The sequence below is a fragment of the Dermacentor andersoni genome, chromosome 9 (genome assembly GCF_023375885.2).
Source record: "Dermacentor andersoni chromosome 9, qqDerAnde1_hic_scaffold, whole genome shotgun sequence".
In the NCBI taxonomy this organism is placed as follows: domain Eukaryota; kingdom Metazoa; phylum Arthropoda; class Arachnida; order Ixodida; family Ixodidae; genus Dermacentor; species Dermacentor andersoni.
In genome coordinates this window covers 54,821,983-54,838,014 of record NC_092822.1, presented here as the reverse complement: position 1 = coordinate 54,838,014, position 16,032 = coordinate 54,821,983, and the positions used below count along the sequence as shown (strand labels likewise).

The 16,032-nt window shown below is 48.7% G+C and overlaps 1 protein-coding gene across 7 annotated transcripts in view; it reads right to left on the bottom strand.

The window, feature by feature from the left end:
• The window catches only part of FoxP (forkhead box transcription factor P), a 442,873-nt gene that overhangs the window by 89,142 nt on the left and 337,699 nt on the right, over positions 1-16,032 (bottom strand). The gene's annotated exons all lie outside the window — the stretch shown is intronic.

Here is a 16,032-nt window from a genome sequence, read left to right as displayed (position 1 = left end):
GTAGCAGACGACCTCCCAGACGATCCGCCCGCGAGGTAGCAGACGACCTCCCAGACGATTCGCTCGCGTCTGCACGAAAGTACGCGTAGCGGCAACGCTGTACAATTGTTTTTCTCCCTTGCCTTTTTTTTTACTTTTATTTATTTTATTACTCTTATGACTGGCTCACAAGGCATCGAAGGTTTTCCGCATTTCGCCTTGACGTAGGCTTCGACTCCACGACATTTCGAGCTCCACCCGATAGACTGCGATCTCCAGACGAAGCGTCACTCGTCGATTATTCGACCTTTTGTTGTTCCATCTCAGGTGCGCGTATGCTATTGTTCTTTTAAAAAAGGCGGTGCGTGTACAAACGCACGACCACCAAGGGAGAGTCCCTGCCAGTGACTCAACGAATGCCTACGCTGAGACTTCGGTATTGCGGCTGAAAGTTAATTCCCGGAGAGACGGGAATTGCGGTTGACACACCTTTTGGTGCTTGTATAATAAGCGATGATCTCGGGTGGGGGAAAAAAAGAAATGAAGTAAATACACAAATGAAGGCCAAGGGCAAAGCACTGCTGTTTTGCGAGTGAAGGAATTCCGAGTACTGAACGCAGAACCGCGTCCTTTTGGCGGGTGAACACGGAATGCATGCCGAAGCAAGGGAGAGGGCACAGGATGCGGGAGAGGAGGACGACAGTCGCCCTTTGACTCCGGCGCTCATATTATATATATATATATATATATATATATAACGAAGGCATTCCAATGGCGACGAAATTGTGAACCGCGTGTTTGGGCCAGATGTCATTTGCGCCTCGCATTCAAGTGATCACCGCATTTTTGATCGCATGTTCTGGGAGCAAGTGAAGATGCGATGGGGAAATAAAAGAGAACAAAAAAACACGCGAGAAGAGGAGACGATTCGACTAGCGAGTGAACATTGAATAAAGTTGGCATAGATCTGTTAGATTGTTTTTTCTTTGTTGTGTCTCGCTCTCCTTTTAAGCAATGGGTATTTTCGCAAAATTTGCTGTCAGTAATGAGTTTGATTCACTCTTGTCTACACGAGTGCGAAAGCACTCGACCGACCTTCGCGATCATTCCCATAAGCCCGCTCGGCGCACAGCCGTCACCCGGGGCGTACTCTGTTTTAAGCATTTCTCGCCGTCCGCGGCAGCTAGGTGGTTTTCGATTTCTAATCGTGAACCTGAAGAAGCCCCCCCCCCCCTCCTTTATCTCACCCCACACCTCTTTCTTTCTCTTCAAACCTTTCTCTCTCTATTCCGACTGTCGATCACTGAGAGCCCTACTCGCAGACTCGCACTGCACATGCGGGCGAGAAGTTGACAAAAAATCCACCCTCCGCGCTCATAAGGATTGGTGAACTACCAACTTTCCGAGTCTTTCTATAGTCTAGCCTCTTTCCTGTCTTCTTGTATGCTTCCTGTGTGCGTCTTCTTTTTGGCTGTTTTGCTTTTTCTTAAATACTAGGCACCAACTAGCCCAACAACGTGTCTTCCTAGAAAGGATGGGTGAATCTACACAGAAAGAGGGGCAAACGGGAGGGAGGCGGGAGGGGGGGGGGGGAAGTGGTCAGCTTCGCCGCACCGCTTCGGAGCCCAGCAGCGGAGCCTCTCCGTCCATCCTCTCCTCACCAAGCCTCCTCATTACCCTTTCCCCTACACGTGCCGTTTCTGCCTCGCAGGTCGACCGCCGCCGCAGCCGCTTCCTCCATGCGGCGCGTGTGACTGGGCTTCGCTCGCCGGTTCACCCATCTCTCTCTCTCTCTCTCTTTCTCTCTCTGCCTCACTCGTTCAGAAACCTGTTCTCTTCCTCAACCTCCTCGACCACTTCCAATCCGAAACGGGATTCCTTTGACGTCACCAGGGCGCAGCCGCGCGGCGGTGACGCCATCTTACAGAGAAGGAGACAACGCGAGGAGGAGAGGACAGCGTGCTCGCTAGTGGAGAAAGATACAGGAGGTTGGCATCGCGACTATCTGTATCTCTCTCTCTCTTCCCCTCCCTCCGTCGTTTCGGAGCGGCAGTACGATTCTTTCCACCTCCGCTCTTGGTTGCATCGCTGCGGCTGGCGCGATGCGAGTCACACGAGACGACGCCAGCACAAGGCGTCGTCCGCGTTTAATGTAGTTTCCGCATTTGGGCGTCGGCGTTGCTTCCCTCACTCTCTCTCTCTCTCTTTCTCTCTCTTCCTTTCCTAACACAGCTGGACCAGTGGGGGACGCCGAAGACGCACGGAAGGACTGCTCCTGTCGGCTCCCGATTGCTTCCCATTGGCATATACAGCGTGCGCGTGCGCGTATGTGTTAGTGGGCCAGGCGTACCGGTCCCACGCCTTCGGCTCGCAAGGACTCGGAGCATCCCGGCAAGTCGCGCAATAACGAAAAAAAAAAAAAATCCCGGAATCGCCGCAGGCCGGTACCGAAACCTGACAGACGCTGCCGCAAACATCGTACGGTAGCAGGTAGCGAGCGTCGAGCTCCCGAGGTGGAGCGGCGTTGCAACTATGCAAGAGATGCACGTAACTAGCGAAGATTATGCAAGCCACATAGGTGATGCCCGAGACATGGCGGCGCTCATAACGGATTTTCTGTACTTGGAGTCGCTTCCGGCGGATGCAGTCAACGAAAGTATAGCCTTCGAGATTCACACGGGTGGCAGTTCCGACGACTTGGCGTTCCAGAACGTTTTCGTGAATTAGCGCATCTCATCAAGACTAGAGGAAGAAGACGAACACGATCAAACAGGTTTCCCGTTTCGTCTTCTTTCACTCTTTCTAGATGTGCAAATACGTAAGAAACCTTCGAAATTCGTTCTGGTTACTGAGAGGGAGTCATCGCTGAGGCATGGCTTTGCCAACCACCCATTGACAGCGCATCCTGTTCCTGAAGCTGCGCTGCCGGACGACATTCGAAAATTATTATACGATAGTAGCAATTATATGGACACTCCAACTGAACTTTTGCCGTCGACCCCGTGAGGTCCCGTATATATGTAGATATATGTATGCTCTCTCTCTCTCTCTCTCTCTCTCTCTCTCTCTCTCTATATATATATATATATATATATATATATATATATATATATATATTCACTTGGGTTGCCACGAGGAATTACGTCATAATGCAGTTAAATATAAGCACGTAGGCACGTTTCATAGAGATTCTGCAACAGTGACGTACAAAACGCGTTGTCCATACTCTATCTTCCATAGTCTTCAACTTGCAAATGATCGCTGTTCAATTTCACACCTTTAAGAAAAATTTTGCGAATTGTCTTTGTTCCAGGACACGTCAAAAGTAGACGGCGGGTGTCCGCTGCAGCAGCATATACGCCATGCCCTGCTATATGAATTGCGGCATATGCGGGTTATATTGCCACACCAGTCTGTCGCTGAAGTAGCTCGTACCAGGTCTTACATTCTTGACAGCCGACAAACAAATGTCACGAAACAAAACACTAACAGCGCACGTCTTCCATCTTAAATTCTCTCAGAGTTAAATATGAAAAGTGCGAAACAATAACAAAGCTCAAACCTGCAAATGACGTAATTTTATTGACGCGGCTGTTCACTACCTCCGGGATCGGCTCAGGATATAGGTTTTAAACATACCCAATACGGAAAAGTTGAGGTAAAGTTGTCAAGAAAAACACTGGATTCAATTAATAAACGTTACTGGAATTGTCCGATGGCAGGACTCAAACAGAGGCCCCTAGCAGAACAGCTCGTTTTTACTTGGTCACCCTCCGCGGTGGCTTAGAGGTTACGCTGCGCTGCTAAGCATGAGGTCTCGTAATAAAATCTCGGCTGCGGCGGCCGGATTTAGATGGGGGTGGGGGGCGAAATGCAAAAACGCTCGTGTCCCGTGGACAGGGGGGCACGTTAAAGATCCCCCTGGTGGCCAAAATCAATCCGGAGTTCCCCCACTACGGCGTGCCTCATAATCAGATCGTGGTTTTAGCACGCAAAACCCTAGAATTTCAATTCGATTCATTTTTTTTTTTTTACTCAGTCAGCTTACGTTTACTTCAATTCGTACTGCCACTAAAGCTACGTGTCTTACTCGTCGCGTAATAACCCAGCATGTTTCTATATCAATCATTCTTTCACCCTTATGACGAAACTTTGATATTTATCGCTCGCAATCGACCTCTCGTCAATGAACGCCACCGTTCATACATGACAAGCTTCGCTTTCGTGAAGCAGCTGTTCTCGAAAGCCGAAAACTTTTTTTTCTTTTTTTTCTTTTTTTCTTTCTTTTTTTTGCTCGGAGCGGTGACGTCACGCGAGCTGACTGACGCGCCGTTCCCACGTGGCTCCTGTCGCCTTGATTTCTTCTGACACACAACTTTTACTTCAACCCGGTAACTTCTAAGCTGTCTTGATAAGAAGCGTCCGCGCGCGCATTTCCTGCGAAGAATGGTATTCTTCTCGAAAGCAACAACCGCAGTTCCTTGGCACTCGCGACATTTTTTTTTTTTTTTTTTTTGAACCAAGGACGCCGTTGACGGCGGTATAACAAGCGGTTCCACGAGTCGCCTGTCGCATAGTGACACTTGACGGCCACGGAGGGGCGTAGGAGAGGAAACGCCCCGCTGTGTACGAGGCGGCCCACCCGCCCTAACAAACAACTATTGTCTTCCGACTGGACACACGTGTATACAGCCGGCGCGGGAGAAATCCTGGAGGACGACCTATACGCGTAAAAGTTCCGCCGCCATCACGACGCTCAGCGAAAGTCCGCACGGCCGTTTTCTTACAGAGGTAGAGAAAGTTGTGCGTGGCATTCAGTTGCATTTCAACGAAAAGTACGCTGATGACAACAAAAAAGTCAATAAAGATGCAACGGAACTTCTGCAGAAACTTCTCTGGCGAGGTGAGACGGCCTCGAAGCCCTGTTTGTTACGGAAAAGAAGGTAGCTCGCATATTTACTACAACGAAATTTGGGTAAAACGAATCGCGGAAAAGCAAATTATTTTAGCATAAAATGAAACCGAAGTGAATAAAAAGACGCTGCGGAATTCTGTATGGTATTCATGGCACGGAAAGGCACGCATACAAAACACGGATATACCCGTCGCGGTTGCTTGGTGGCGGTAGTGTTGGGCTGCTAAGCACGAGGTAACGGGATCGAATCCCGGCCACGGCGGCCGCATTTCAATGGCGGCGAAATGCGAAAACGCCCGTGCACTTAGACTTAGGTGCCCGTTAAAGAACGTCTGGTGGTCCAAATTATTCCGGAGTCTCTCACTACGGCGTGTCTCATAACCAAATTGTGGTTTCGGCCCGCAAAACCCCATAATTGAATAAATTTCACGCGGATATAAAAAAAGGAACGAGAAGGATAATACAAACGCCAACTGTCAACTCATTGCAGGGAATCAAGGACTACACAAGAGCTATCTGCAAAAGCTCCTCTGCGCAAGCTCGTGTCAGCGGCAAGCTCGGGTCAGCGGCAAGCGGTCAATCGCGGACACTTTATGGTGGCCACGCGCGTTAGTATGACTCACGGCTTGACACCGATTTTTCCTCGAGCATGCGCAGACAGTTCCTGTGTATTACTTCTTTTCTGCGACTGCGGAACCTTTCGGTAGATCGTCCAGGAGTTCGCTCGGTCTTCCTCGCTTTTATTGCGTCCAAGGTTTGCGCGTCTTCCTGGTATTCCTTGTCGCATACCATGAAACCGAACAAGCACGTGAGCCAATATGGCACGGCTTCCTATACGGCTGTCAAGACACGACTCTTGGAGTATGCTAGGACAATGCCAACGAACGGGATCGAGAGGCAGACATAGAGAAAGCGACAGGAAGGTGGCTGGACTAACAACGGAAGTTTATTCATGAAAACGACGTCCCCCACGTCCGTACTGAACATGCGCAAGGCAGAACATAACGTGCACGCGATAATCCATTTAACTAAACACGGCGATGTTGATCAAGAAATTCAAACTCTTTCTTAGTTAGGAAAACCGATGGCGCACTAACACCCTTCTCGAGGCCAAGTTTAGAGATGTGATAAGCCCCGATCAACTCTCTTTCTTGCCAACTCTTACCCCCGTATTCATAAATGCAACTTAGGTAGAAGCCCATGCATGCCTTGATTTAATTACGCCTGTCGTGAACGTGCCCAGAGACGCTCCCTTAGCTTCCTTCGGCGCACTGACGATAGGCGTCATTTAGTTCAAGTCAAGCATGGTCTTCTAGTCAAGATGCATTTCTGCATACGGGGGTTAGCCTTCCCCACGACTGATACGTTCAAGAATATGAGAGTGGAGCCGCACTCCTAATAACGTAACGGAAGATTACCTCCCGCGCCTGTGGGTACCAGATTATAATGCTCACGATTATGCCGATTATAATGCTCACAGCGAAGCAGTTTTTCTTCGTCGTTTCGGTTAGGCAAAGGAAAAAGCTTCCTTAACGAAGGACCCTAGAAAATGATTCATGCCGTCTCAAGAACACCAGAAAAGGAAGCGTGAAACAACCGCATTTGAAGCCGGTGGTAACCGCATAACAACCGTGGTCAGATTCGTGCACCGCGCGTACAGTCGCGTACAATATAAGCTGCAGCCCGCGGAGGGGGGGGGGGGGGGGGGGGGGAGGGGTCGAAGATGCTCTAGGACGGCACTGCGCTTTGTGTTAATGTACACTTTTCATCGCCCGATTTTTTTGCCCCTTGCCGTCTTGTAGATCTGCATGGGTTCAAGAGAGCACGATGATTATGGTGATTTCAACTATCATCTCGTATGCGCTGCGTCAACCGGGTTCTGCACCTAGCGAGCTTGACACTGGGTTCACACGACAACAGTGCTATAAGCAGACTCGATTGTGTTGGGTGGGAGAGTCGGGAGAGGAGTGGGGAGCAATCTGGTCATTCCAGTACACCTGCCGTAAAGCACAGGCCTATTCCACCGAAAGGTTTGTTTATTTGTTTGTTTGTTTGTTTGTTTGTTTGTTTGTTTGTTTGTTTGTTTGCGTCCGTGGCGCCTTCTGGCGTGACAACGACTCCCCAAGAACGGAGCAACACCGCCGCCAGCTGCACAAGTGGGACTCGCAGAGCCTTATTTGCATGCCGCGACGTTCGTCTTTTTCTCTGTTTTGCGTTCTCTACACCACGGTAGTCGTTCGGCGCGCACTCCTGGGAACTTTTCGACTAACGCACTGAACAGTTTGTGCCTTTCGCTGTTATTGCTGCTGCTGTCGTTACCGGCCTGTGCTTTTTCTTTCTTTTTGTTTTTTTTCAACACACTAGGTGCTCCTTAGGGCCAGCGTTGCTATGTAGCGCGGCGCAGACGAACACTGTCTAGACGGCATTTCGAAAGAGCAAGATAGCGCTAAAGAAAAGGCGCTTTGAGTTATAGTGTTATTCAGTGCGTTCCTCTGCTGGACGCATTGTTAGCGACCTCGACCTTCTCAAAAGGCTCAGCTTGTTTCTTTCTCCATTTTGTTCGTACTTCCCTTCTTTTTTTTTTTTGCAATAATTATCATTCTGAGGCACTGTGTCTAGCAGGATTACGTGTGTCGAGGTTCGAGACTGTGCGCGGCTGGCGTTATTCGCCTTCGACGTTATAGGCGGTGGCAGGTGGCTGGACGTTAGTTATCGCGACTGACGCGAAAGTTGCTAGACTTTCCACACGTGTCCCGACGCGCAGCGAGAGACCGAAAGATTAGGTGCATTCGATTCGCCCGGCCAGTTCAGTTGCCAGTCCTTTTTTTTTCTCCTCTTCTTCTTCTTTCTCCTTTTATTCCCTTTACCCCTTTCCCCAGCACAGGGTAGCCAGCCGGTACTTACACTGGCTAACCTCCCTGTCTTTCCTCCTCTTTGTCTCTCCTCCTCCTCCTTGTTCGCGCGGACACCGGACGGCACGGGTCACCTCTTGCACGAGCGGTGCACTATGCATACCTAATCCGACGAGAGCAGGGAATGCTGCGAACTCGTCCCGAACGAAGTCTGCGCCGAGTGAAACGAACGGTCCCGTGCAGAGGCCGCCATTGTTGGACTGTCGAAACGAATAGACAAGTGCAGCACCCCGTGCGAAGCTAGTTCGGAAAGTGCAGGCGGGTCGAACAGACCTACTGTCTCAGCCTGCCGCGCGACTGCATCGCAAGAGAGAGAGAGAGAGAGAGAGAGGGGGGAAGCCGAGTGGGCAAATGAATGAAATGGGTAGATCGCCGGAATAATTTTGGAAGGTGATGATACTAAGATTGGAGGAGTTGAAGCACGCATAAAAGTTCGAATCGACAGAAAGTCGGCGAGGGAGAAAGGGGAAACGGTAGACACGGAAAGAAAGGTCACCGTTGGTGACCGTCACCACGGGAGCAAGTTTCAGAAACGGTGGGCTGTTTGTGACAGCTGTCCGCGGGACTGACCGCGGCTCAATTTTGCGACCGGGATTTAGAAAAAAATAAAATAAATAAAGCCCTGGAACTAAAAAAAAAGAAAAAAATCATGAACACCAGGCTGAAGGTGAGTACTACAGTTTACGAATCACGCCGCCGCCATATAGAAACATTTTGTATTGATTTCTGTCGCGCCCGTGGAATTGCGGCCGCCGCGGTGGGGATCGAAGCTGCAAACTTGAGCTCGGCTGCGCAACGCCATAGCCAGAAAGGCTGCTGCGGCGGGTGATTCTGATCCTTGAACTGAATTGCTCGAATACGTGGACAGTAGCTTCACAATAAGTTGAAATGCGCAATCGGCTAATTAACAAACTTTCACCCATCAGACTTCTAATTAATTACTTAGACACATGGTGCAACTTAAATAATGATATTCCATAAATGAGGTATAATACAGCAATTCCGTACACATTAGATGTATTATCAAGTGCTGTTCACAAAATTGTGATATCGTTTTCTTTCTTTTTTTGCTGAGGTACAGAGTTGTAAGCTTAATACTTGGTGCTTGTTTTTGTCAATTTTCCTATATTCAACAATTCTTGCATAAAAAATTTTTATGGCCTAAATAAAAATTGTACCTCTTACACTTTCTGGGTAATATTTTTTTTTTTTAATGCAAGAAACGTCATCAAAACGGGCGAAGTGGTTGTCAAGATTTTTCCGTTTGCATGTTTGGATAAGGAGCTCCCGACCTACAAGCTTCCCCTCACCGCACTCACTAACGACCCTGTTCTTGCGTCACGAGATTTCGTCGCAGGTACGGACGTCCGCGATGCGCACTGTCCGAGCAAGCGACAGCGAAATATTTTGGCCATCAGAGGAGTTCAAAACTGGCGGCACACTAATCCGGCAGGACGGAACGATCGCGTGCCCCTAAAGGGGCACTAAAGACAACGATAAATTGATCGGTGTCCCCCAGTTATTTGCTTTCTACAACATTAAATAAAAAGAAAGGAAAAGAAACAGCCTTCCCGTGAGCAGATGCTTGTTAAGCCAGCAAATACGCAAACACCACAGACACGTGGCGACGCCGCCGTGAACTTCTCGCACCAGCTCTCAGTGACGTCACGAACTACGTTGCATATCTAAATGAGCCAAAAACTGAACTTACCGAGATTTAGGAACCTTTACCGAGGCACGACGGCCCTAACACGATAACACAAAGTTGAAATCGGTGACGTGAGACAGACGCACCAACGCTGAATTATCGGCGCGATACTCACAAGAAAAAGACAGATAAAGAACAAGACGAACGTTCATTATCTTAGCACTGCCACAAAATGAACGAAAATACAATTTTAGAAAGGATGCTCCATCAGCCGAAAGTGATTTGGCGTCTCTTCAGTGTCGCTTTAAGGAAGCCCAGGCGGTCAAAATTAACCCTCAGCACTCCCCCCCCCCCCCCACACACACCGCCTCCCACCCCTTTACACAAACACACACGCGCGCACAGTTTGTATGTTACTTTGTATTGTAAAGTCTCACGATTTGATTTTAGTAGGCGGTGTGGAGTCACCGTTGTCAACGAACACAAAATGGACCAGCGCCCAAGACAGTTTGCATATGACTGTGCGAATAAATACAATCATCATCGTCGTCGTGGTCATCATCATCAAAATGGCTGCGTTCTCTGTCCCTATGTCAGTGGAGGCTAATGAGGCGTCATTATTTCACATCCTCTTCGATTTATAGGCTTACCCCGCCGTGTCTGCTTAGTGACCAGGGCGTTGCGCTGCTACGCACGAGGTCACGGGTTCAAATCCCGGCCAAGGCGGCCGCATTTCGATGAAGGCGAAATGCAAAGAAAAAAAAAAAAGCTCCCGCTTACACCGCGCATTGGGTGCACGTTTAAGAACCCCAGGCGGTCGAAATTCATTCGGAGACCCGCACTACGGCGCGCTTCATAATCAATCAGATCGTGGTTTTAGCACCTCAAATCGCTTGATTGCTTTAATTTGATTTAATAGGATCCGTACCCACAGGGACACCTCCAACGCGAGTACGCGCCAGCGAGTCCAAACCGATTGCACCTCGCCTCGCGCACAAACGCGAGGACGCAGACGCGTTCTATCTTTATTCCGCGCTGATTGGCTGTTGTCCTTTTTTTTTCGGCGTCCTCGCGCGTTCGCTTATCTCGTTTATCGCTACCTTCGCTGCCCCGCGAAAAACAAGCTCCGCGCACAAGACCGCTCGTTTGCGCTCGCCTAGCGCAATACTTTGCCAGTCATGTACATACGTGTGAATTCCCGTTGCTTTTCCGCAAAGGCAATGCCTTATTCTGGGGTATAGTTCGCGCAAGTCGGCTGGATCAAATTTGGGCCAACAAGCGCGGGTACAAGCGTCGGAACGGATAGCCGAAACCGAATAGCGCTAAGATGGTAAGGGCTGACACGGATAGCGAAAACCCACGGCGCTAACTTCCGACCATTTCTTGCAAGAGCGTACACGTCTGCCTACCTGTGGATGTTATTGCGCATGGAAAGTAGAAAATTATACGTCACGGAATACATGGTGCGCGTACATGATTGTTGAAAAAGAAAAATCTATAGTTCCATAACGAACAGCGGCAGAGACGCAGCGCTCACAAATTTGTCTGCTTCTCAACGGCCATCTGTTAAGGAACTGGCGTTTATTGATGGTCACGATAGGGCGCCGTCTTCGACACGAGGTCGCGCCACGATGCCCATGCGCAAATTTTGACCGTGTACCTGTGATCACAGAGTTTTATACAATTACTAGAGGGAACTGTAGCGCTAGCGTCTACGGGAGCTTCAAGCGGGGCAGTTCTGCAGCAATAATGGGAATGGTGGGTAGGCAGTACGTGGACGTGCCTAAACATCGTCCTTCTGGCTTCAAATGGCTTCGTGACGTTATAAAGTGAGCATTTTTAAAGAAAGCACTGCGTTATAAATAATTTTAAAAAGTACTTACTAAAATTCTACAACGGCAGGATTCCAACACAGGACCCCTAAGCACAGAACCGCGACATCGAAACCATTACACCACGGACGCACGGATGAGCGGCAGCACTGAAACTAGCAGTGATTATGTGCATCTGCGGAGTCTTCTGCATTAAAGAAAAAGTATAAATTGCTTTGAAATTTATGCCAATTTAGACACAGATACAGCGTAAAAAAGGAAGCCAGATTAAATTATGGGGTTTTACGTGCCAAAACCACTTTCTGATTATGAGGCACGCCGTAGTGGAGGACTCCAGAAATTTCGAACACCTGGGGTTCTTTAACGTGCGCCTAAATCTAAGTACACGGGTGTTTCCGCATTTCGCCCCCACCGACATGCGGCCGCCGTGGCCGGGATCCGATCCCGCGACCTCGTGCTCAGCAGCCTAACACCATAGACACTGAGCAACCACGGCGGGTAAAGGAAGCCAGATGAACGTATGAAGTCCCAAGCATGAAGATCAGACAAATCCACGTGCTATCATGATTCCCATGGTGGCTGGGCGATCGCAGCGCCAAAGTTCTCTCTAGTAATTATTGTTGGGGCGCTCAATTGAAACAAGCGTGCATGCCGTTTGGGCGCATTGGTGTTCCATGGCGACTAAAGAAGTGAGAGATGGACACAGGAAGAAAAAAGGCACGCGCACACGTACAACAGCACTTTTGCGTGCGTGTGTGTCCATGGGCCTTTCTTCTCTCTCTCTCTCTCTCTCTCTGTGTGTCCAGTTCACCTTCTTCTTTAGTAGCTCAAGTGAAATTATAGTGGCGCGAAGCCCGAGCTTCATCCACCTCTGTAGAGATAAGTACTCAAGTACTGATGACTGCATGTTGTAAACCCTATACAAAATGTCACTGGCTATAATAAAAAGACGAGCGTGAGATCAAGAGGCCAAAGGCAACCAAAAAAAAAAAGGGGGGGGAGGAAAAAAAAAGAAGGAAAGAAAGAGAGGACTGACGGCACAATTTACCGAGCGATTATTGCCACGCGCGCTATCACCAGCGATTGGCGGTCGAACACCTAACGCTCCGTATAAGCTCAGCCGAACTGCCTGTAGCTCCGCCAGACCGGGTTTCGGCATCTATAGCTGAATCGAAACAGTCGAGCTATCAGCGGTAACGGTGTTTAACAGACAGGGAAAAAGTCTTACAGGTAGAAGAGTTGGAGTTGCGCCGTAGCTACGAATTCCCCTTCGATTTCGTTGACAAACTCCGTTTTTGCCTGCTCAACTTCACCGGCTAACTCCCTCACAACGCGATGATTAGTAGTTCTAGGGCATTCAAGAAGCCAACCAAGCAGCCAGGAGGCGTTTGCCTCGTGGCTACTTGGTTGATGGCACTGAGTGTTCTCTTACAATTCAGTCACTTCTTAATGCCTTATGTTTTACTGTCTGCTACATCGCGGTGAGATCGCAAGTATTTCACATTCGTCGTTATTCGTTCGCGGAGTTAGTTGACCATTTCCTTGCCGCTGAACGCGCACTCGCTTACTAGTACAAGTTACCAGCTACTCTAGCTTTCTTCACTTTACGTTGCCAGGCTAATTTGTATTCACGCTTCCCCACCTAACCCCGTCCCAACCTTTCTGCCGTAAGCATAAACCCGAACTTGGCGACTGTGGATACCAAAACAGGAGGTACAGGCCAAGCTAGCGCGAGGCGATGCAGTCGTGGGTTGGTATAGCTGGCACGGGAACAGCTCTTTCGACGGCCGAAGCTGAAAAACAGGCGCCCAGGGCAGAAGGTTCTGTGAGTTTAAGTAAACGATCGAGGCCGCGGAAAATAAACCAGTACTTCGCGGGGCAGCGGGAAAGTAGAAGAGGAATAAATAAACAAACCGCTTGGCACGCTTGATGCTTTCAAGTTGCGATATTAACATTCATCCGAGGCGTTCGTTCTCGGAGGCCTACTCAAAGCAGTGCATGATGCGAGCTGAGAGGCTGGCGTGATCTATGTATTCGAGAAGGTAAAACACGCGGAGTGAAGCACGCATGGAGAAGGAAAAATAAACGAAAAAGAAAAGACAAAAAAAATGATGTCTCGATAGCCCTTGCTTGTAGATAGTTCTTTCGGGAGTCGAAAGCGCTACAGACATAGCTGCTAGAGACGACGAGATGCAAGTTCAAATGCCATCATTATTTATTCATTATTATTCTTTTTTGTTGTTCTAAAGACCTGAAAAACGATTCTAGAACAAGGGTAACGTGGTAGGTGTGCAAACGTATTTAAAACTTTGAAATAACGAAGCGAACATTGTACAGTATTCGATTAGGTCCTCGAATCTAATAGCCGTTTTCCTAAATAGGAATAGTCCTAGAGAGAGAAAGAGAAAAAAAAAAGCAATTTTTTCCACTCTGCCGCCGCGGCAAACGACGCTTATTTCTGATTTAGTTTCGATGACATGCAAAAGTGCTGCCTTTCTAAGCTCCCTCTGAAAATGAATGACCCGCTATGCTACGAAGAGTCCTGTAGTATGCAAGCACCCTGCTATATTCGCCCCCTGTTGCTTCCGCTGCGCTCAGTAATGTCCCCTGTAATTACAGAAACTTCAATCAATTCAATTCTTTATTCAACATCAACATGAGGATGTTGGGTGCGTCGACAAAAAGCCAGAAGAAAGGCTTGACAGAGGTCGACGCACCCTACAATGACTTGGTAACAGTATCGCAGTGTATCATACAGCATGTGTAAAGCATTCGCAATAGTAACATTGACACAAATCAAATGGTATTTGAACATTACAAGCAAAAACAAAAGCAAGCACTACCAGGATACCAATACCAGGATGTGAACATCGCTTCACATTAACGGCGAAAAAAAAAAAGGACTGTTTTCTTATTTGAAAACTATTCGAAAGGTATTTGATTCACTTTCGGCACCGTCCGATTCGTATTCAATAATACGGTCTCAAAAAGCATTATTCGCATGCCAATATAATGTAGACGTGCAAGGTCCGACAGTTCTTACACTGCGCGTTCACATGGTCGTTCAGTTTAGCGAGAGGTACACCTGCACGAGAAAGATATAAATTTTTTTTTTCGAACGACACACTTATACGAGAACCACTTCCGAACTGGTATTGCACACCTGAGATGTGCTGAGGCGCGGTTAAGCTAAAAGTCGGACGAAATCGGACCACGTGATCGCCGTCACATGTGTCGACCTGCTAATTCCCGCTTGATACGACGCGAAAATTCTCCCTGTCACAAATGATGGACGGCAGCCCTTATAGGCAGCGGCGACTTTACTATGCATCACCACTGAGCACATTGGGTTATAGCTAACGTGCACCCGGATACAAACGGCAAGCGACCGTTCTTTCTTTTTTTCTTTTTCGGCGTCCAGCTCTCCGCGAGCGCCGACATCAGAAAGAGCTCTCCGGCGTCGCCAGCCCTAACGAAATGCAGAGAAAAAGAAAGAAGAAAAAAAAAAGACAGAAAGAAGAGAAAAATAAAAGATCGCCGGATGGTGACAGCGACACGACCCGGTAAAGGAATTACAGGCAAGACCACCGCCAACTTCCGAAGACGCCGACCTCGGCTGAATACCAGCCAACGGACGGAGAGACAACTACAGTCATCGCCATTTTGTTTCCTGTCGACAAACAGTGCTAGGGGGCGTTACACGTGCGCTGCTATTGGTGGCGAAAATTTCGGCGACTGGAAGCAACAAGTGGGACCGCGAATTTCGGTTCCCATCGAGAAAACATCGCAGGCCGAAATCGCCGTCGGGGACCCGCGGAGTGCGCTTGATGCACGACGGCCGATCGGCACGATCTTGCGCTTACCGCTTCCCGCCAGTGACGTCATACGAACCGGTGTCCACGCGAGACGTTCGCGGTACGCTGTCACGGACAGTGCACGGTTAAGCGATTCAGGGAGTTCGGTTTCGCACGACATAGTTCGTCCGGTTGGTTAGTGGTACCGGCGTATTCCGCGCCCCACCAAGTGACCAGTTATGCTTCCGCCCGAAACCCAAAAATTTCCACACGTTCATCACCACTTTAACGTCTCGTTAGCGAGTTGTCTGTCAATCTGACAAGCCTCTCTGACAAGCCAGGTGCCTTATCAGGAACGAGCTAACTTGGAGTGACTGGAGTTTAAACTTGAGCTCACAATTTCTTTTTTTCTTCTGTAGTGCCTCAGTCCCACGAACGTTTTGACGCAGCATAAGTTTGTTATACTGTTTCGGTAATAGCAGTGATAATAACCAAAAAAAAATCCGGTACAGTACCCAATGGGAACTCGCGCAAAATTACGAATGCCCAATCCAAGGAATGAAAGAAGGATGTGAATCATCAGGGTGAAGGCTAGTTACTGATAATTGAATAATAAATAGTGTCACGGTTCCGAATGATCCTTGCACGATGAACAATCAGCGCAAGATCTACTAAAGACCGCACGGCGAACGCCCGCACCACTTACGAAATTTTTGCACCACGGACGAATGCCGTTTCAGGTTGAGTTATGAAGTGCTAACGACCTCTGCAATGCAAATTAATTGCCGACAAGCACTCGTGTATCGTCGCGTAGTCGCCCCAATATTGCATGCTTTGCGTTTAATTACAACAGGCCACAGCGATAGCGTTTCACATTTGGCCGACGGAGCATACACTTAACCCGGAGGGCCGGGTGCGAGTAAAAAATATACAATGCTTACTCGTGAATGGC